This window comes from Drosophila virilis, chromosome 3, assembly GCF_030788295.1.
Source record: "Drosophila virilis strain 15010-1051.87 chromosome 3, Dvir_AGI_RSII-ME, whole genome shotgun sequence".
Lineage (NCBI taxonomy): Eukaryota > Metazoa > Arthropoda > Insecta > Diptera > Drosophilidae > Drosophila > Drosophila virilis.
Window position 1 is genome coordinate 13,154,325 of NC_091545.1, and position 17,861 is coordinate 13,172,185.

The 17,861-nt window shown below is 40.9% G+C and overlaps 1 protein-coding gene across 5 annotated transcripts in view; it reads left to right on the forward strand.

Moving 5' to 3' along the window:
• The first annotated feature begins 204 nt into the window (after positions 1-204).
• Positions 205-17,861, forward strand: part of Fife (regulating synaptic membrane exocytosis protein fife) — a 54,252-nt gene continuing 36,595 nt past the window's right edge. For 2 of the 5 annotated variants that reach the window (XM_032434897.2, XM_032434898.2), the window contains exons 1-2: positions 205-724; positions 12,376-12,504. The gene's annotated coding sequence lies outside the window, so the exon portion shown is untranslated. The remainder of the gene's footprint in view (positions 725-12,375; positions 12,505-17,861) is intronic. The other 3 variants (XM_015175813.3, XM_032434896.2, XM_032434895.2) reach the window with 3 other exon arrangements.

Consider the following 17,861-nt stretch of genomic DNA (forward strand, 5'->3'; position numbering starts at 1 on the left):
TTGATATTACTTTTTAATGCTGCGCCAGCTGGTTTTACGCCGAGCCGAACCACACACTCACACAAAGGAATACAAGCAACACGCGGGGCGCTTTCCAGTGGCACGAAGGTGCGTGGGAGAGCGAACGCCATTAAGAGAGAACGAAGCTTATGCGAAGGACCTGACTGGCTGCGGCCGCAGCAGCTGAGCTTCGTTACAGTTCGAGTTGAGCCGTTTCGTGAACAGGACACAAAACGCGGAAGCTGCCTCCAGTCTAAAGCAGTTTGTCAAGCCAAGCAGCGTTGAAGGCGCCGCGTTCTGCATTGTTTTCTAACACTCCAGCGTCAAGGTGTGTGGTGTGGCTGTGTGTGTGAGTGTGGGGACTGTGTGACGGTGAGCTTGATTTGAGGTATGCGTGTGAGTGCGAGCACTGTGACTGTGTACTTGTGTGTGTGCGAATGAATGTGTTTCTGACCAAACAAAAATCCAGCAGCAGCAACTAAGCCCACACAAAAAACGAACACAGTAACTTTCAAGTGGCAGCTAAGTGTTGAAAATTATACGCCATTAAAAATATATTTTAACAAGCGCCCGCCCATAAGAACCCTCAAGTGCAAAAATATAAGAACCTACAGATATATATACATCTGTATATATTGAAATACAATAATACACATGCCTATTAAGAAGCCAGGCATGTAACTACGCTAAAAGCCTGATCAAAATTGGTAAAAGAAAAAAACAGGTAAGATTTTAGCCGCAATTGTATTCTTCTCACTTTTATTTTTTTCCGTTTTTTTGATTCCTTTGCTATTTTTGTTATAATTTATTTTGCTTTTGTCAGCAATTGTTGTGAATATAAGTAGTGCTTGTGGGCCAGACTCGCTAACAAATAGTTTAATTTCCGCTATGGTCGTCATCGGGCGCACGTCCGGTTTCAGTTTTTATTTCCGCCTGTGTCCAACGCTCAGAACTCGGTGGCATGTGCCGCATATAAATCTATTTAATGTTATACGCGCATTCAATTCCTCTCAACTGACATAACTCATTTCGTGTTTTTGATTGTTTAGCGATCGTCACGAAGTATTGCGCATTGGCTATTGATTTTTGGGCCAAGAAAAGAAAAATCTATTAAGCTGGCTTAGCGGAGCTGCTGCTACATCTACTTCTGCTCCGACTGCTGTCTCTCGTAGGACACCTACTCGCAGGGATTAGCAAAACAAAAGCCTGAGGCTCATGGCCCGAACGTCTTGAAGGACCAAATAAAACCAGCTAATGAAGCAAGAAATTGAAAACATTACCGAGGCGATTAATTATTGATACTTTGATGTTTGGCACCGCCTTGTCTGGCATTCTATGCTTTGTTAGATAATTAATTTATAATTAAGTTAGTAATTTGCCAGGCAGCAGGCATCAGGCACCAGACCTCAGTCGACAGGCGCCAGGAGCTTAACTCAAGCGCCGCTGCCACTTCAAGAACTGTTTTTGCCTCAAAATTAATGGGCTTTAAGTTGTGTCCAGCAGCTGTGCGGTCTTCGATTAAGACTTTCTGAACGTGACTGGCCTGGCATATTGATGCCAATCAGCAGAGTCGTGCACGGTGCGCGGGGTCTGTGAGTTTTGCTTAATGCCACAATAGATACGGCTACGCTTCAACTAACCCAAAGACCGGGGCCCCAAGAGCAACATTTAGCTGGGTTTTCAGCAGGGGCCGCAGTAGTGGCACTGAGAAACAGTCATTACTCTTGGCCACCCTAACCCCGCCAGCGATTTTGTACTCGTCTGCACCTGTCCTGGCCAAAAGTTGTTTTATGGATGCCATTTTAATTTAGATTCTTATCAATCCGTAATAAGCGTTTTGTGCGCCCCACATTTAGATCAGAGACATAATAAAATATAATTGTTATGATTATGGGCTAATTTAATTTTAGGAATCGCCACAACAACTGTACAATTATATTTAAAACAAATATTTTACAAAAATATATCTGTGTAATTTTACAACTTTATTGCATTATAATTGTAGATTATATTTGATGGTTTGCTCTTTGACACTGCACAGCGTAGGCAAAATTGTTTTTGATTTTTAGCTGCTTTATGGCATACGTTAACAAAAAATAATTCTTGCCCAGCCTTTTGGGACACAAATTTACATAAATTTCCGCCTCATTTTGTTAGCAATTTGTATGCGCAAGCGAGTGACACGTGCGTTTTAATTGAATGCAAATAAAATACGCCATAATACATAATATGACAAGCCATAATCCTGACAGCAACAGTTATATATGCTGACAGCTCGTTCGCCTCTTCCTTCTCCCACACACACACACAAACATTCAGAGGGAGGGGTAGCTGCCAGAAGACATGTCACTAGCCTGACAGGCTGCCCATCTCTCAGCATTTAATGGCATTTTAAACTACTGACTCTACTCTGTGTCTCAGTTCCCTGTCTGTCTGTTTATATGTTCAAGTTTGTCTGACATATATCAAAATAGTATATATACGATTGTGTACATATATATGTTCGTTAATGTCTGCCAAGTCAAAGTGTTTAAAATGTTGTACACGCTCGGGGCAAATCCTCGTGCTCCTGCTAGATTAGGCCGCAGAGAAACATGTGTGTGGGGCTGCTGAAGCCTTTTCTGCTGTGAGACGAATTACTTCTGCGCCGTATTTAAGATTTATATATAAAGCAGCAGCAAAAATTAATTAATTTTTGGCGGAAGCGCCAAGCCAATTGAGCCGTCCCCCAGCGCTTATTTAGCTTAATGCCCCGCGTTGATATATGTGTATGTATTATTTATATATATGTGTGTGTCTAGCATATTCGGAAAAAAACAGAATAATAAAACTCTCCGGTGGCAACTGATGCCTTGTGCTATTGCACAATGTAAATTGCCACTTCATTTGCACAAATTTTTAATAAACCAGCGTCGCTCGGCAATTTTTTATAGCACACTTTTGGGGGCGGGCGAGTAGCAGCGAAGGCCAAAAAACTTGGTCGAAAAAATTCATTTGCCATTGGCAACGCTTTTTTGACTGTGGCCGCAGACACAAACATTTATTTTAATTTTTTAAATAACTCACATATTTGCCTCTGTTTTTTTTTTTTAAGTATTTATGTATATTTTTTTTTGTCAGAACTTACACAAATTGTTTGGCTGTCGAACACACACACAGAACACGCATAAGCGAGCGGAATTTAATTAATTTAATTTCGTTGGACATGCCCACTTGTTGTTCAGGGCACAAAGCTGCCTTTTTAGTTTATTATTCATGTGAATGGGGTGCAGAGTGGAGGGTTATGCAAAAATCAAACGACTTCAAATGCAAGGTAGGCACATACACATACACACATACACACATACACACACACACACACACACACACACACACTCACTCACACACACGCACTGACCTACCCCTAGCAATATGCGCACACACATAACTCAGTCATGCAATCAGTTGTCAACTTGTCGTTTGCAGTTGCTGTCGGTCCTATTTACTTGCTGCGCCCTGCAATTTTCAATTAAAATATTCACTCAAAGAAGCGCAGAGTGAAGCTTTTTCCAGCAGCATTTGCATACGTATGCAACTATTACTTATGTTTCAGGCGACGCATTCACTGGCAAATCGTTGTTAATTCCCAAAATTAAAGTCCATTGCCATGTAAAGCAACAAATTGTTGGCTTAAATTATTAAGACATGACCTCCAGTTAGTTGTTGCTGTTTAAGATATTCTTTTGCTTAGCATAATAACATAATTTCCATATAAATGCTACAGTAAATCCCGCGCCACAGCTCCGGCCGAAAGAAAATGTAACAAATTTTACAAATTTCGTGCGCAATTTTCTGTGTGTTTGGCTGGATTTGCTTGGCCGCCGGCTGTTGGCATTGCCATTATCGTTACGCGGACTAAACCTAATATCCGGCAAACACAAGCTCTCACACACACACACATACCAATGCAGAAGCGCAGACAAAGGTGGTTAACTAAGGCGATGCCTGGCCTAGCTGCTTGTTTACATTTTTGTTAAAAGTATCCCTGACCCATGTCCAACTCTGTATGCCCGCCCTTCTTGCTCCGCTCTCTTCCAACTGTGACTATAATCTCTTCAAAGCAGCTGATAATGGTTTATGTTAGCTAATGCACCCCCCGCACTCACCCATCACTCTCGGCAAACACAATTTTGCCGCATTGTTTGACTGGCCCGCAGTGGCTCTGCAGCAAAAATTGTCATTTTTTCCGACCTTCTCATAGTTTGAGTGGATTTTGGGATTGGATTTTACAGTGCAGGTCTAATGAAATATTTGAGTTCAGGCTTTGGTCTCATGCTTTGATTAATGTAATTGGCACCCAGGGGCACAATTTGGCATTTTGATCCCATAACGCCCGTGCACTCGAAATGATTAATGTATGCACCATGAGCTACGCAAAACTTAAAAAGCATAAAACAAATATAAATAATACATTGTGAAAAATCTAAAGAATTTTTCCTAAATGTAAAGTTAAGCATGCACAACAACAATATAATAAAGACTGAGATGGATGGCAAACCAGCGAAGTTTTGACAGCTTCTCAGCTCTCGGCTCTCCCAGCTAGTTGCCCCTATTGCCAACTGGTAGCTGCGGCACATAGGCGAAATCTGCAATGGCCAAGGCCAGGCCAGCCCTGGGCGGCTTGTTTGCTTAAAGTTTTACGCAAATTTCTACGTTTTTTTTCTCCGTGCACAGTTCGTGTTTTTTTCACGACCACGACGCTGTGGCTCGCTGATATCGCTTGGTTACAAAGCTTGGAAAATTGAAACTGGGAACTGAGCTAAGCTGAGAGCAACAGTTTGGCGAAAAGTTGAAGCAAGCATTTATCAAACGAGCTGTGCAAAAAGTTTTACCACAAACATGAAAAAAAAAACAGAAGAAAAAGGAAAACAAGCTTAAATACAACGACATTTTAATGCCCTTGCAAAGCTTTATTTGTGAGCATAGATACTTATTCAATTAAGAACTTTACCTTACAATATGCTACAAAAAAAAGCTGATTTTTAAAAAAAAAATCTTTTTTTAAAGAACTTAAATGTGCAAGTCGAAATATATCGGAAAACATTCTAGAATATAAGTATACATATATATATGTATCATATGAGTGACTAATTTTCTACAACCACTTTGAACATTGTTTCACTGAGTTTTTATGGCTGTTGTCAAAAATTGTATTGCTTCTCGCAGTTGCTGTTGTTGTTGCGGTTGAGGCTCATATGCTATACGCAAATTACGAGCGGTTTTGTCAGTTTGGCAACTGCCGCGCCCAAAAGCCAAAGGATTGACAGTTATTAAAAATGAAACGAGGCAATTACGAGTACATGCTGTTGTTGTTGCTCCTCTCCTTGTTGTTATTCGCGGTTAGCTGGGTGTGTTTTAGCTGGCGTGTTTAACGGCGCTTTGTTGCCAGCAGACAGAGGTGACTGTTTATTCGACTGTGCCCGTCTGTGTGTGGGTGCGTGGGTGTGTATCGGGGGGTGCCAAAACGAGGCCACGCATATGCTGATTGCCAAGGTCTTGCCTTATCGTTGGCTTTAAAAAATTGGAATAACCCGAAAAGCGAGCATTATGCTTTTTCAGACTGAACGCTGCTTTGTGCTCCTGCTCCCATAAATCATATATATTTTCGTTATATTTTTTTTTGGGTAGACGCAACAGCGCTCGACATGCCCAACAACTCATTTTTCATGGCGTGGTAAGCGTAAGCGCATTAAGCTTCTACTTTTTTTTAGCAGATTTGGTTGATTTTTTGCGCTTCTGAAATTGAATTTTATATTTTATGCGACTGCAAAATAAATGTTATATGCAGTAATTTTTATCTGCTGCAGGACAAAATCAAAATCCCTTAAGTGTGCTTCCCAAATGAAATATTAAACGGGGCCAGCCGCCTCATATATCATTTTATAGGGTCTCCTATTCCGCTTACTGTTGGCCACAGTATGCCAATTATGCCATATGGAGCAGGAGGTTGAAGAGGCGGGGTAACAGGCTGTTGCGTTTGGTTGCCCGGACTTGAAGCTCTCGTTCATCTTCCGGCCGAGCAGATAACGCCAAGGAGGAAAACTTTGCATAATAATGAGCAGTTTATTTAGCTCCATATGTGAATATGTGTGCGTTTGTGTGTGCGTGTGTGTGTGTGGCTTCCGTTTCCAAGCCTCGCCATGTGTGTGCGGCAGCTGGCTGCTCGGCTGGGCCACAACAGCCACAGCAAACGACGGCGGCGGCCAAAAGTTTGCACAAATTTCGTGTTGTTCTTTCATTTGGCGCAAAATTGTTGCGTTGTTTTCGTAGCTGCCGCACTTTGATCAGATTAACACGCCCAGAATCGTTTTGCTTTCCGGTTGCCTTGCTAAAAGAAAAAAAAAAAAGTAAAACAACAACTGACTTATAAATAGGAAGGCTTAAATAAAATGTTATTTCTTGCTTAATACCGTATACAAAGAAAATAATAAAACGCAGAGATAAGCAAATATTCTTTAAATATTCTACAAAGGCTAATAAAAAATAGATGAGAAAATTAAAGAACTCGCTTAGCTATGTGCATAAATATTATTCGCAATTTATAGATAGAAAAATTAATTAAAATGTTGCTTTTTATAAATGCTTGAATACAATACAAGAAATTTTATTGTTGGCAAATGTAATTTAAAGCTTTTTGTGGCTCAGCTAACGAGTTGCCATAACTTTAAAGGGTATAAAAAAATATTTGTTAGACAACTTTTGATGCATGTTGTTTGTTTTACCTATTTTTAAAAGCTCTGTTTGCTTTGCACTTTGCTTGCTGTCCGAACAAACTCGCACAAACTAAGCTCCGACCAGAAGGGCGAGTGCCGTTTGCTTAGCGCTTGGGATGCGGTGCACCCAACACACACTGAGATACAGACAGGCACTCGGGCCCAGAGAACAGCAAGGGAGCAAGCGTATTTCTCATGCTCACAAAACGCACATCAAATTTGCATAATTTTGCGCAAAGCAACATTTTGCACAAACAAATGGCCACCTACCAGGCACACGCAACAGGCAGTCCAAATGTGGTCTGCTCCGCATGGGTTGGGTGGCGGTGGGGGGTCATGTCATTGCTGTCATTGCTGTCATGGCTGCGCATTAGTTAGTAGATTTTATGAGCTGTGTTATTGCGTAAAACAATGGAATCTGCTTGCATTTAACTGCCAGCTAAACGCTGAAATCAAAAATTTGACAGTTCGAGTGAAGTTTTAAATGCTAATTAAAGGCGCAGCTGCCAACGGTGGCGTATACATAATGAGGCCAATTTTTCAAATTGGCCAAGAATATGAGACCTGGCAGCGAAAAAGTTTACAACATGTGCGTGTGGCAGCAAAATCAACATATGAAACATGAGAGAATTGTTAGGGGAATGGGCCTTGGCAGCCAGTAGTACTAGGCAAACAACGTGATCGTGAGCGTGAGTAAGTGTAAGCGTGGCGCTGACTGACTGCTGCTGTCTGCTGTCAACTTATTAAGTCAATGTGAATACACTCTCTGCGAAGGCAGCTTCGTGAATTATAAGCATGGCTAAAAATACTTTACCATGCCCAAGTATCAGCCAAGGGGGCCGGAAGCAATGCAAAGAGACTGCTAACTTAACGAATAGACAACGCGCAATATATGATTTTCATACTATTTTAACAGCTGTGGCTAAGTGATAAGTAATCCGTAGCAAAATTAATATATGCTGGACATTTCGATTGAATCAAAATACGTATTTAAATTACTTACCATTTCCGCATGAATTTATACTATAGAAATGCATACAACTAACCTTAAAGTAAACTTAAGCCATGCCTAGCAACCGTTTATCGTGCTCTGCTGCTGCGCCTAAGGAAACGCGCATCATTGCAACATTCACGTAATTGCTGCCACACGCATGAGAGCCGGCAGGCAGACATGTGCATAACCATAACAAGTATATAACTAGCACCTGAGATAACAGGGCGTATAGTTGGCTCGGTTGCCTTGACATTGAGTGTGCGGCCAAATGTTAATGATGTGGCCTTAACTGCACTTGTTGAGCATTACTTTGTGACGCCACATGACGTGCCGCAAAACGTCAATCTCAGTTAGAGTCGCACGTTTCGCATTTACTGTCTCCATTGACAGTATGTGCACTCAGTGGAGGCAGCGTAAGCTCCGGCAAATCTCTATTGATTATTGCGTTTATGTGTTTGGATTTGGTGGCATAAAGGCATAGCATGTACCACGTTGCAGTGGGTGTGGCACATACAAATTCAACGTGTCGCAGCTGTCTTTGATAGCAGGTAAATCAATATTTTCCAATATAAACGCCTGAACAACCATATATATTCGTATTTTTTCTTTCTTATTTTGTTTTTGTTTAACGCTCTTCAACAAGCAAATCCTTTGCCAAACAAAGGAGCCAGGACTTTGCTGGCAGCATTCGTGCCGAATGCGCTAGGTTTGATATAGGGACTAGAAAAGAAATGGTTGCTGCTTTGTTTCGCTTAGTCCCTCTACATGTGTTGTATTTATTTTTATTTGGTTTATTTGGCCATCGCCTTGTTGTATGTATAAGTAATGCCCTACCAGGACATGGCAGCAATGGGCAATGCACATTACGTGTGCACAAGGTTAACGAAACCGAACTTAAGTAAGAGAAATCCTGAGATCTATTGGCGTTGGCAGCATTTTAGATTGCCTTGGCTATGCTCAACAAAAGGGTTGCCCGGAAACCGGAAAAGGAACTGGCAAAGGAAGCGCCCCATTGCAGTCAGCATAGCTCATGGCTCTTGGCTGCCAAGCAGGCAGTTCGTGGCAGGCCACTTAATCCGCTCATTAGGCAACAGCTGCAGCTTAGAAATGATATTTATATAAATTTTAGAAAGGCTTATTATGACTTTTGGACACACAGCACTAGCACCAGCACAAACCTAGACTAGTGTTATAAATTATGGTTTTCATAGCCGCAGCAGCAGCGATTGCCATGGCAAAAGCTGAGAGAAGAAAGCAGGGCAGATTTGAAAATGCCGCATGCTTTGTCCTGCGTAAAGTGTCACTTTGAGTTGCAATTCTTGGATGCATTCTGAAGGCAGATTGTTGAGCTGGTGCCATTTATTATATACAATATAAGCAGCTGTCATTTGGCATGCCTCGCTGCACATCAGGTTGCAAGCCCTTGTCTGGCCCGCATAAGTATGCTACACTTGCCTTGTGGCGCCTTTGTACTAAACTTGGCTGCTACTGCTGCTGACTGCTGCTTTATTTATTTACACACACATGCACAGGATAGGCTGCTGCGCCTTAAGTAAACATTATTAAAATTGCCAACGCCGTTGCCAGGCAATCCTAAAATAACCAAGGAACCCACGCAGCCATGAAAACCGGCAGATATAGAGTGAGATAGATATAATGATAGCAAGAAAGAGAGGAAGGGAGAGTTGTGGCCCTTCCACCAAGCCCTGTAGCTAAGCAAGTGCCTTTGTAGTGGCAATGGAAATTGTCATTTTCATATATGAGAAAAGTCTCGTTTTTCCAAGCTCTTGAAAAGCCACATTGAAAAATACGAGGCGTCATGGCAGCCAAGGTTATTATTATTATTGCTCAGCTAAAGTGGACGCCACACAGACACACACACACACATACAGGGATGTCCACACCCACCCGCACACCCACACACACACACACAGTCGCACATATAGAGATACACATCTACTTGTTGATTATGCTGGGCCCTGTATGATTATCCTTTTTTTCACTGGGTTTATTAGAAAGCTGTCAACAACTCTCAGCGCGCCTCGACGCACACTTGACATTTATTTATGCAAAAATGTGAAATCATTTGTGAAACTTGCTTTCAGCGCACAGCAGTTGCGCCCACACCCGCCAGCAAAAAGGACCAGGCAAAAAAGGATGCATGCCTCGCTGCCTGGAATATGTGTGCCACAAAAACTGGGCAAGGCTTATGGTTAAAAAAAGGGTTCGCGGATCAAGTTTTTTTTCGCAGGCAATCAAATCGTAAAGGCTTAAAAAGAGGCGAAAAAAATGCGGGCGGCAGTCAAATTCGCTTTTGTGCAACATTTTATGGCACACTATGCGGCATATCGCTTGCTGCAGCTGCAGTATGCTCTTTATCCCGCACCCTCTCTGCTAATAACTCATCATTAGATTAAAAACTTTTGTGCCATCACGCGCTTTTTCAGTTATGGCTGGGAAAGCGTAAAATTTTCAAGCATTTTATAACTTTGTCTCGCCGAAAAAATCATACTTTTTTATTGTGCTGCCGGGGTGCGCATTAATTTGGCAGCAGGAAGCATGAAATTTTCATATTAAAATATTCAGGCACATAAATGGATCACTCGTGCCTAGCGAGTCACAGCTTCCTCTTCTCATGTATCTCTCTCGTAATATGCTTTTGTTATTTTTTGATGAATCTCAGTGCGCACGTGTCTCTGGGTTACTTCCGCTTCCAGGAAACAGCAGGCAATGCCAACGCTGGCATCAGGGGCAGCTCATTAGGCGAAATGCAAAACAAATACATGTATTGTTTGTGTAATTCAGAAGGTTGTGCTTCGGTTATTACTCTATAAGTGCAAAGTAATCGCATAGTCTACATAAGTGATACAGCCATAGTCAAGTATATAAGCACAGGCACTGCCACGTCCACACACAAAGCCTCAACGAAGGCTCAACCCGAATCGCTGTGACGCATATCAGGCGCAAATATCTTGGGCACACTTCGCTGAGCTTAGGCAAACAACTGAGTGACAACAACAACTACAACAACGAACAATCCACTGCTATAGATACATTTGGCTACAGCTATAGCTATATAGCTATATAGCTTTATTGTTGATTGAACAAAAACAAGTTCATGTAGAAGTAAAGTGCCTACGTGGACTATGGACTGAGTTAACTTTAACTCTTGTGTCTGACTGGCACGTACAGGAAACCTCTCCGGCCGTCTGGCTAGCCTGACTATCTGACTGTCTGTCTGGCGGTGCTTCATAATTTTTGGGCCTGGCTATGCATACGCTTAGACATGTTGGCCAAAGTTCCAACTTATGTGCTTCAACGACTTTGATGCTGTTGAAAATGGACTTCGACTTGGAGCGCCTTCGACATGATGAAACTTCAGACTTTGGTACAAAACTTTCCATTGCCTTTGTGTAATTTATGCTCTTGTTTTTGTGTGTGCAATTTGGCAAGGACGAAAACGTTCAAACTGTTGTTGGTGGTGCTGCTGCTATTGACATTGACGACAACTTCCGCCAACGTCAACTGACTTTACATTGCGGCTGGCGACGCGCAGCTGTTAGGCATTTTCTAATTTACTAATTTAAATCAACTTTTGCAGCGCTGCCGAAAAACTTTTGCGGCACAACTTGGGAAACGGCACTTGGCACAATTATGAGCATGTCCTGGGCTCAAAATTATGCCAACACTATCATTAGTTGCCTTGCACAATACAAACTGGAATCCTTCGCTTAGTAATTGAAGTGCATACTTGAAGGCATTGTGGGCGGACGCTTCATTGTCAGCGTTTATGCCCAATGAGGCTCGACCGCAGCCCCAGCAGCTCCAAAGCTGCCTCCCCCAGAGCAGCCCAGTTGACCAACTTTGATAATTATGAGAGTAACGGCAACAGCCGCAAATGCCAAGGCACCGAAAACTTTTCCCAGTCAGCCAAGAAATTAACGATGCAAATATATTTTCCTTGTTGAATATGACTTAGTGCGAACTTTCGGGGGACTTAGTAGACACTTAGACTGATATGCTGATAATTTGTGCCAACTGAAAGCATATTTAAATTGCTTTTCACAGTTTTTCTGTACTTAAACACAAGTTATAGCATTCGTTATATATGAAGCCAATAATATGTTGGCTTTAAGCTTAATAATTAGTTCAAATATTTTACGCACTCAAAAATATTTTCTAATTTGTAAAGTTAATTCTTATCACATTGTTCGTTAATTTAGCAATGTAGGAAAATATGAATTAAAGTTTTGGCAATCAAGTGCTCCAATCATGGTATGTGTCTTTAGTTTGCCTTCAACTGCGAGCCGAAAATATTTTTGCAAATATTTAGATATGCTTAAAACTATTTCAATTAAATTGTAATGCATTTGGTTTAATTAAAGTAAATTCTCCTTTGCTGAATACTTGCAATTCTCTCGCTCGGCGGTTGATTTTGAAATGCCTATATATTGGTTTTGTTTTTGTAAAATTTCAACTATGCAGCAAATGAATTTTGGTTTAAGTGATTTATGCTTCATCGCACCTTTTATTTGATTTATATGCCACATTATAAATTCGACAGCTGTCGAATACCATGCCGTGCTCAGCCCATACTCAATCAGCTCTATACACATTTTTCATCTGCAGTGCGTCTAGAAGAAGCCACGTAAATATAATTCCCGAAACCGAATCAGGCCAACAAATATACGAAACAAATCGAGCAGCTTGATAATGGCAGCAGCTCCCACAAAAAGGAAATGAAATCAAATCGCACAGGTAATTTGTACTCACAATCTTATGGGGAGTACAAGGTAAATCCCAGCCTCCTTTACTGATTATATACTAAAACTTCTTATATACATAAACATATTTATATATATATATACATATATATTGTGTGTGGATGTGTTGCCGTGTATATATTATAAATGTTGGGCTTAGGCTGGGCTGAGCTTGCGAAGCCTTGAACAACATGAATCGCCTGATGCGGGGCTGTTAGGAAGCCACAAGCCGATATGCCAGCCCGTCCAAAGACAGCCAGTAAGTTGCTTACCAAGGCAAATGCGGTTGAGTAATGGCATCATCTATGTGGCTGCTGCCAAACCAAACCACAACAATTATTGCTTCTCCATTGCCAATGCCTGCGGATCCATTCAAATTGCCCGATTCAACAACAGAATGACTTCGGTTCTACTGTGTGCGTATATCTGTGTCTGATTATATGTTTGCAGAGTGTGTTTTTGTGTGTATGTCTGTGCTTGATTAATAGCCATGTTAAATGCATTAACAAGAAAAATGATTTGCCAAAGTCACTTGAACCCGTCACATGCGGCGTACGCGCAACATGTGTGTAGCTCCACACAATGCGTATACGCCATGCTGTGCAGCAACAACATCAAAAGCAATATGTTCTATGCGTGCTATTGTCTGTTAACAAAATTATGAATTATGATGATAGATGTTGATTTTAATGGCGTCACAACATCAACACAATTAGCAAGGCGTTCGGAAATATCCATCCATTTGTATATATAAAATTTAATATATGCAAAATTGATGTAAATTTTGGCAGCAATTACATTAGCTGCTATTTAAATGCATTTCAACATCATTTTTAATTAAAATGTAACTTCTTGTCGCTTGTCTAAACAGACAATCAGTCGGTTACAGTGCAATTAATTTTATTCACAGCGTACAACAATGAAAATAAGTGGCATAAATGTTCAATTCTGCTCGCATTATTTATGAGAGCACTGTGGATTACATGTATTTAATGATAAAATCAGAGAGAAACTGACAGCTGGCAAACGGCAGCGGGCAAAAAAATAATGTAAAGGATTTCAAGGCAATGGCCCGAGGGTAATGCAAGTGTAAATAGCACAAGTCAAAATCTGCGGCCAACACAATAAAACCTATAAGCATTTAGCTGACTGACTGTCTGTTAGTTTGTGTGTCTGTCAAGCTGTCTGTCAGGCAGCTGCATATGGCATTTGACCTTCAAATGCTTGCACCCAGGCGGCAAATAAATAGTGCAAACAATACAAGCCCTTGTTAAATATTGCATGAGTAACAATAAATAACAAGTGACAAATCCTAGCACGCAATGATTCGACTTAACATACCCTTGGAGTCCATCTGTTATGCATTGCTGACGCGAATATATTATGTTGAATATTCTCAACTGTTTCGTTAATATATAACATTATAAATAATACATAGATTTAGAGGCAAGGCCTGATGACTGTTACATATCGTAGCATTAGTTTTTACTACCGTATCATTGTTGGTTACAGGGTATGCACAGAAAAAATGCAACACAAATAAAATGCAATTTATACGCTCGAGCATTTACTGTGGCAAATGCTTAAAAAAAGTTGCACCAAGAGACACCGAGTGGAGACACACACACACACGCGCGCTCATGCACACGGATAGTCAGACGACATGCCAGACGATGCATGTGTGGCGTTGCAATGTGTACGATAAGTAAGCAGAGCAAAACAGTTTTAACAACAACAATGAAATTGTAATAACAATAATGACAACAGCGACTGAGGCCAAAGGCGGAAGACAGAAAACAGCCAAGGATGCGACTTCGTCCGTCACAAGGGAGACAAAAAGTCACGCCATGAGAATTGAGGGCAAGTGAAAGTATGTGCTCATACATACACTTACACACACACACGCACACACGCCCGAGCAATTGTGTGCATACGAGAATAGACAGATGTCTAGATAGTACCACAGACATGTGAATTGCTCTGCAAGTTAATGTAGTGCATTTTGCTTGTCTATGGAACGCGATTAAACAATTTACAATTTTATAATAAACATTTTTCCAAACGTTTCACTTGAGTGATAATACAGCGAATAAGTAATATCTTTTACATTAAAAATATTTAAATGTACAGGGCTTAAAATAACTATGAGTTAGCATAAATAATTAAATTCCACTATTATGGCTGATGCACATTTTGATGCCCGTCAACGTTCAGATATTAATTAAGCTACCTAAGAGACACTCTCTGCAAGAAGCTAAACTGCAGCGTCCTTCATTTGCATATATATCATCTCTTCTGCATATTAATGTAAAATTTATTTAGTTGTCTCTCATCGTTTTAATTGACTTTGGTTTTGAAAGCTGACGAACTGACGCAAATGACTTTTAGAAGGTCGACCTAACCCGACGAATTTGACATTGAATTCACATTAGTTGCGCTGCAAAAGTTCTTGTGGCCGTTGAGCTACCAAACACCACCCTGCCTGCTAACTTTGTTAGCTTGTTTCATTGGACGACAGTTTGACATTGACATTGAGATTGACATTGACATTGACACTGACATTGGCAATCGCCGATTGCATATATGAAACCACAATAAAAATCAAAAAGCTTGAATATTTAATGCACTTTTTGTGCAAGAACCTAGACCTTGCTGTATTGCTCTCAATTAAATATTAAATTCCAAAAATTATGCATTTTGATGCATGCGTACATGTATCCTCTTCTCTTTTCAAAGCTTCGCAATAAGCTTTTATTTTTTCCAGCTCTTGCGTAGCCTTATCATTCATTTAATTGCCGACGCCGCAAGCTTCCATCTCCTTGTGTCTAATTAATTGCGGTCACTTTGTTTTCGCTGAAATTCCAGCACTTGGCTGCTATTAAACCCTTTTCGCGAGTTTCTGGGCCCTTATTTTTTTTTTTTTTGCTCTTGTCCTAGGTCTTTAGCAATTTGATTTAATTTGCTAGGTCAGACGTGCTTTATTTATGTGGCAACAGTTTTACTTAATTAAATCAAATAAATCTAAAGTTATGCATTTCGCCGCACTTCTGAATTTGGCCAGATAAAATTGCAAAACTAATTTCTGTCCAGCAGCCCAATATTACCTCAGTGTGTTGAGTTTCACGCATTGCTAATGTGCTTTCATGGCGCGACTTCATAAATGCGAGGCTGCCACGCACACACCTTCTCACATACACACACATGAGGAAGTCCTTGAGGACAACAGCTGAGTTCGCTTGGTTTGTTGCGTGCCGTCATGGAGGCAAATGGGCAACCATTGCACATTCTGCCCCGGCCTTAATGAGCTCCACTCCTTTTATATTGCCCATATTCAGTTGATTTCGTTTTATGGCGTCGCGACGCGTGACTTCAAATATTTTATGGGCCACGCTGCGTATGCGTAATTGGTCCTTGGCGCTTTTCGGTGTACCTAGCCGTAAACGTTGCGTATATATTATATGTGCTAAGTGAAGTTTCGCCTAATGCTGCAGTTTTGCTACGTGTTAACGGTGCGTATAAATGATGCAGAGTTCAAAACTCACTTATGCTATGCCACACATACGATTGTAAGTAATAATAAAAATATAAGGTGAACTGTAAGCACAATTCCCTCGTGCATGTGACAACAAATACGATTTTCGGAATAAATAATTCAACATACAATAAGCCATGAAAAACAACAGCACAGCACAGCAGGGAGCAAACAAACAGAATACAAGTAAATTTAGTGTAAAATTGGAAATTTATATATCGTCCACAAGGAACAATAGGAAATCATTAGCAAACCGACTGACAAATCCGACCAAAAAATGTAAGCCAATAAATTACGAAAATGGCAACAACAGTAAAGATCGAAATTGCGGAAAACAAAAGCACGCAGCATGCCACACAATTACATTCTGAGAGTGGAATCACTTTGATTTGATTTCAATTAAGATGAAAGCGACAATAGCAAAAACAGTAACAACAACAACAACACGACGACCAACAGAGCACAACAAGTGACAGCCGTTGGGCCAGACCGCAGCAAACACATGAACTTGTGGCAGAAAACCCATGATTCTCAATGGAGCACGTTGCCAGAATAGCTTTCGGGCTGAGTATTTGCTGTCTCTGAGCATGTTGATTAAATGCCAAATTGCGGGTATCAGCGCATGGCCGCCGTACATGTGCCACGCCTACGCAGTTACAGCACTCGCATCATGGCATTTGAATAATTGAGTTTGAGTTCAAGTTTGAGTTTAGGCAAATGCCTCGGCCCACCCCCGCTTAACAAAAACCAGTTTAAACGTTTGTTTGCTACAGTCTCAGCCAAAAATGTTGTTGTCAACAGTCAGCCACTGCCCTGACTTCCGCACCCGACGTCTCCTGTGGGGCGTAGTTCCATTTCATTTGGATGGCATCTACGTGCCTCGCATGACCAATGCCAAGTGCCAGCTGCTGCGACTCAAACATCAATCTGTAAGACCAAGCCATCGCTACCCTAGTGCTCCTGCCGCATTGTTGTTGTTTTTGTGCAATTAAATGTTTAATTTAAGTTGTTTAAATTCGTGCTTAGATTCAAGCTCTAAGTGCTGACTGCTGCCTGCTGCCAGTTGATGCTGCATTACGCAGCCGCCGCGTGTAAACCGGCCGCTGTCAATTAGGCAAACGGCGTTGACAATGAGTCTAGCTTACGCTTCACTAGCTAAAAGCAAATGCCTTGCCTCGTTTCAGCCCACCTTGCCGCACTTTCGGGTTCATTAAAAATCCTGTTAGACAATAATGGCCGTGTCGCTTGCCTGTGTGTGTGTGTATGTGTGTGTGTATGTGTGAGTGCTAAAAGCTTTAACAATGATCCTGGCTAGCGCATATGTGTGGCTGTGTGTATTGCTGTGGACAGCAAATTGATGGTTATTATGTGCGCTTGTTCACTTGTTAGGCAATCTCTTTAAAGCTCTTTATATAATGGCAAAACTAATCTATATTCCTTTTAATTACTTTTTATTAGAAAGCTTATTGTTATTATTATTTAAGCTGATTAGTTGAATTTATATTTGTAATTTGCATTGGCAAATAGTTAAGTAATATTCAATGTACATAAATACACGCCAAATATGCCTGCAAAGCAAAGTCAGTCAATATAAGCAAGCAAAACAACAACTAACGTTTATATTATATACTTCTTGCCAAATGACTTAGATGCATTTTGGTTGAAGGATAAAAGGCAATATGAGGGCCCTCTTTTTACTGATACCCATATCAGCCTGACAACAATTTCAGACAGTCGTATATAACATATAACAAGGATCTCGATTTCATTGCCAAAGTAAATGGTACTGAGTACAATTAGGCTTAATAGTAAGTGGCCAA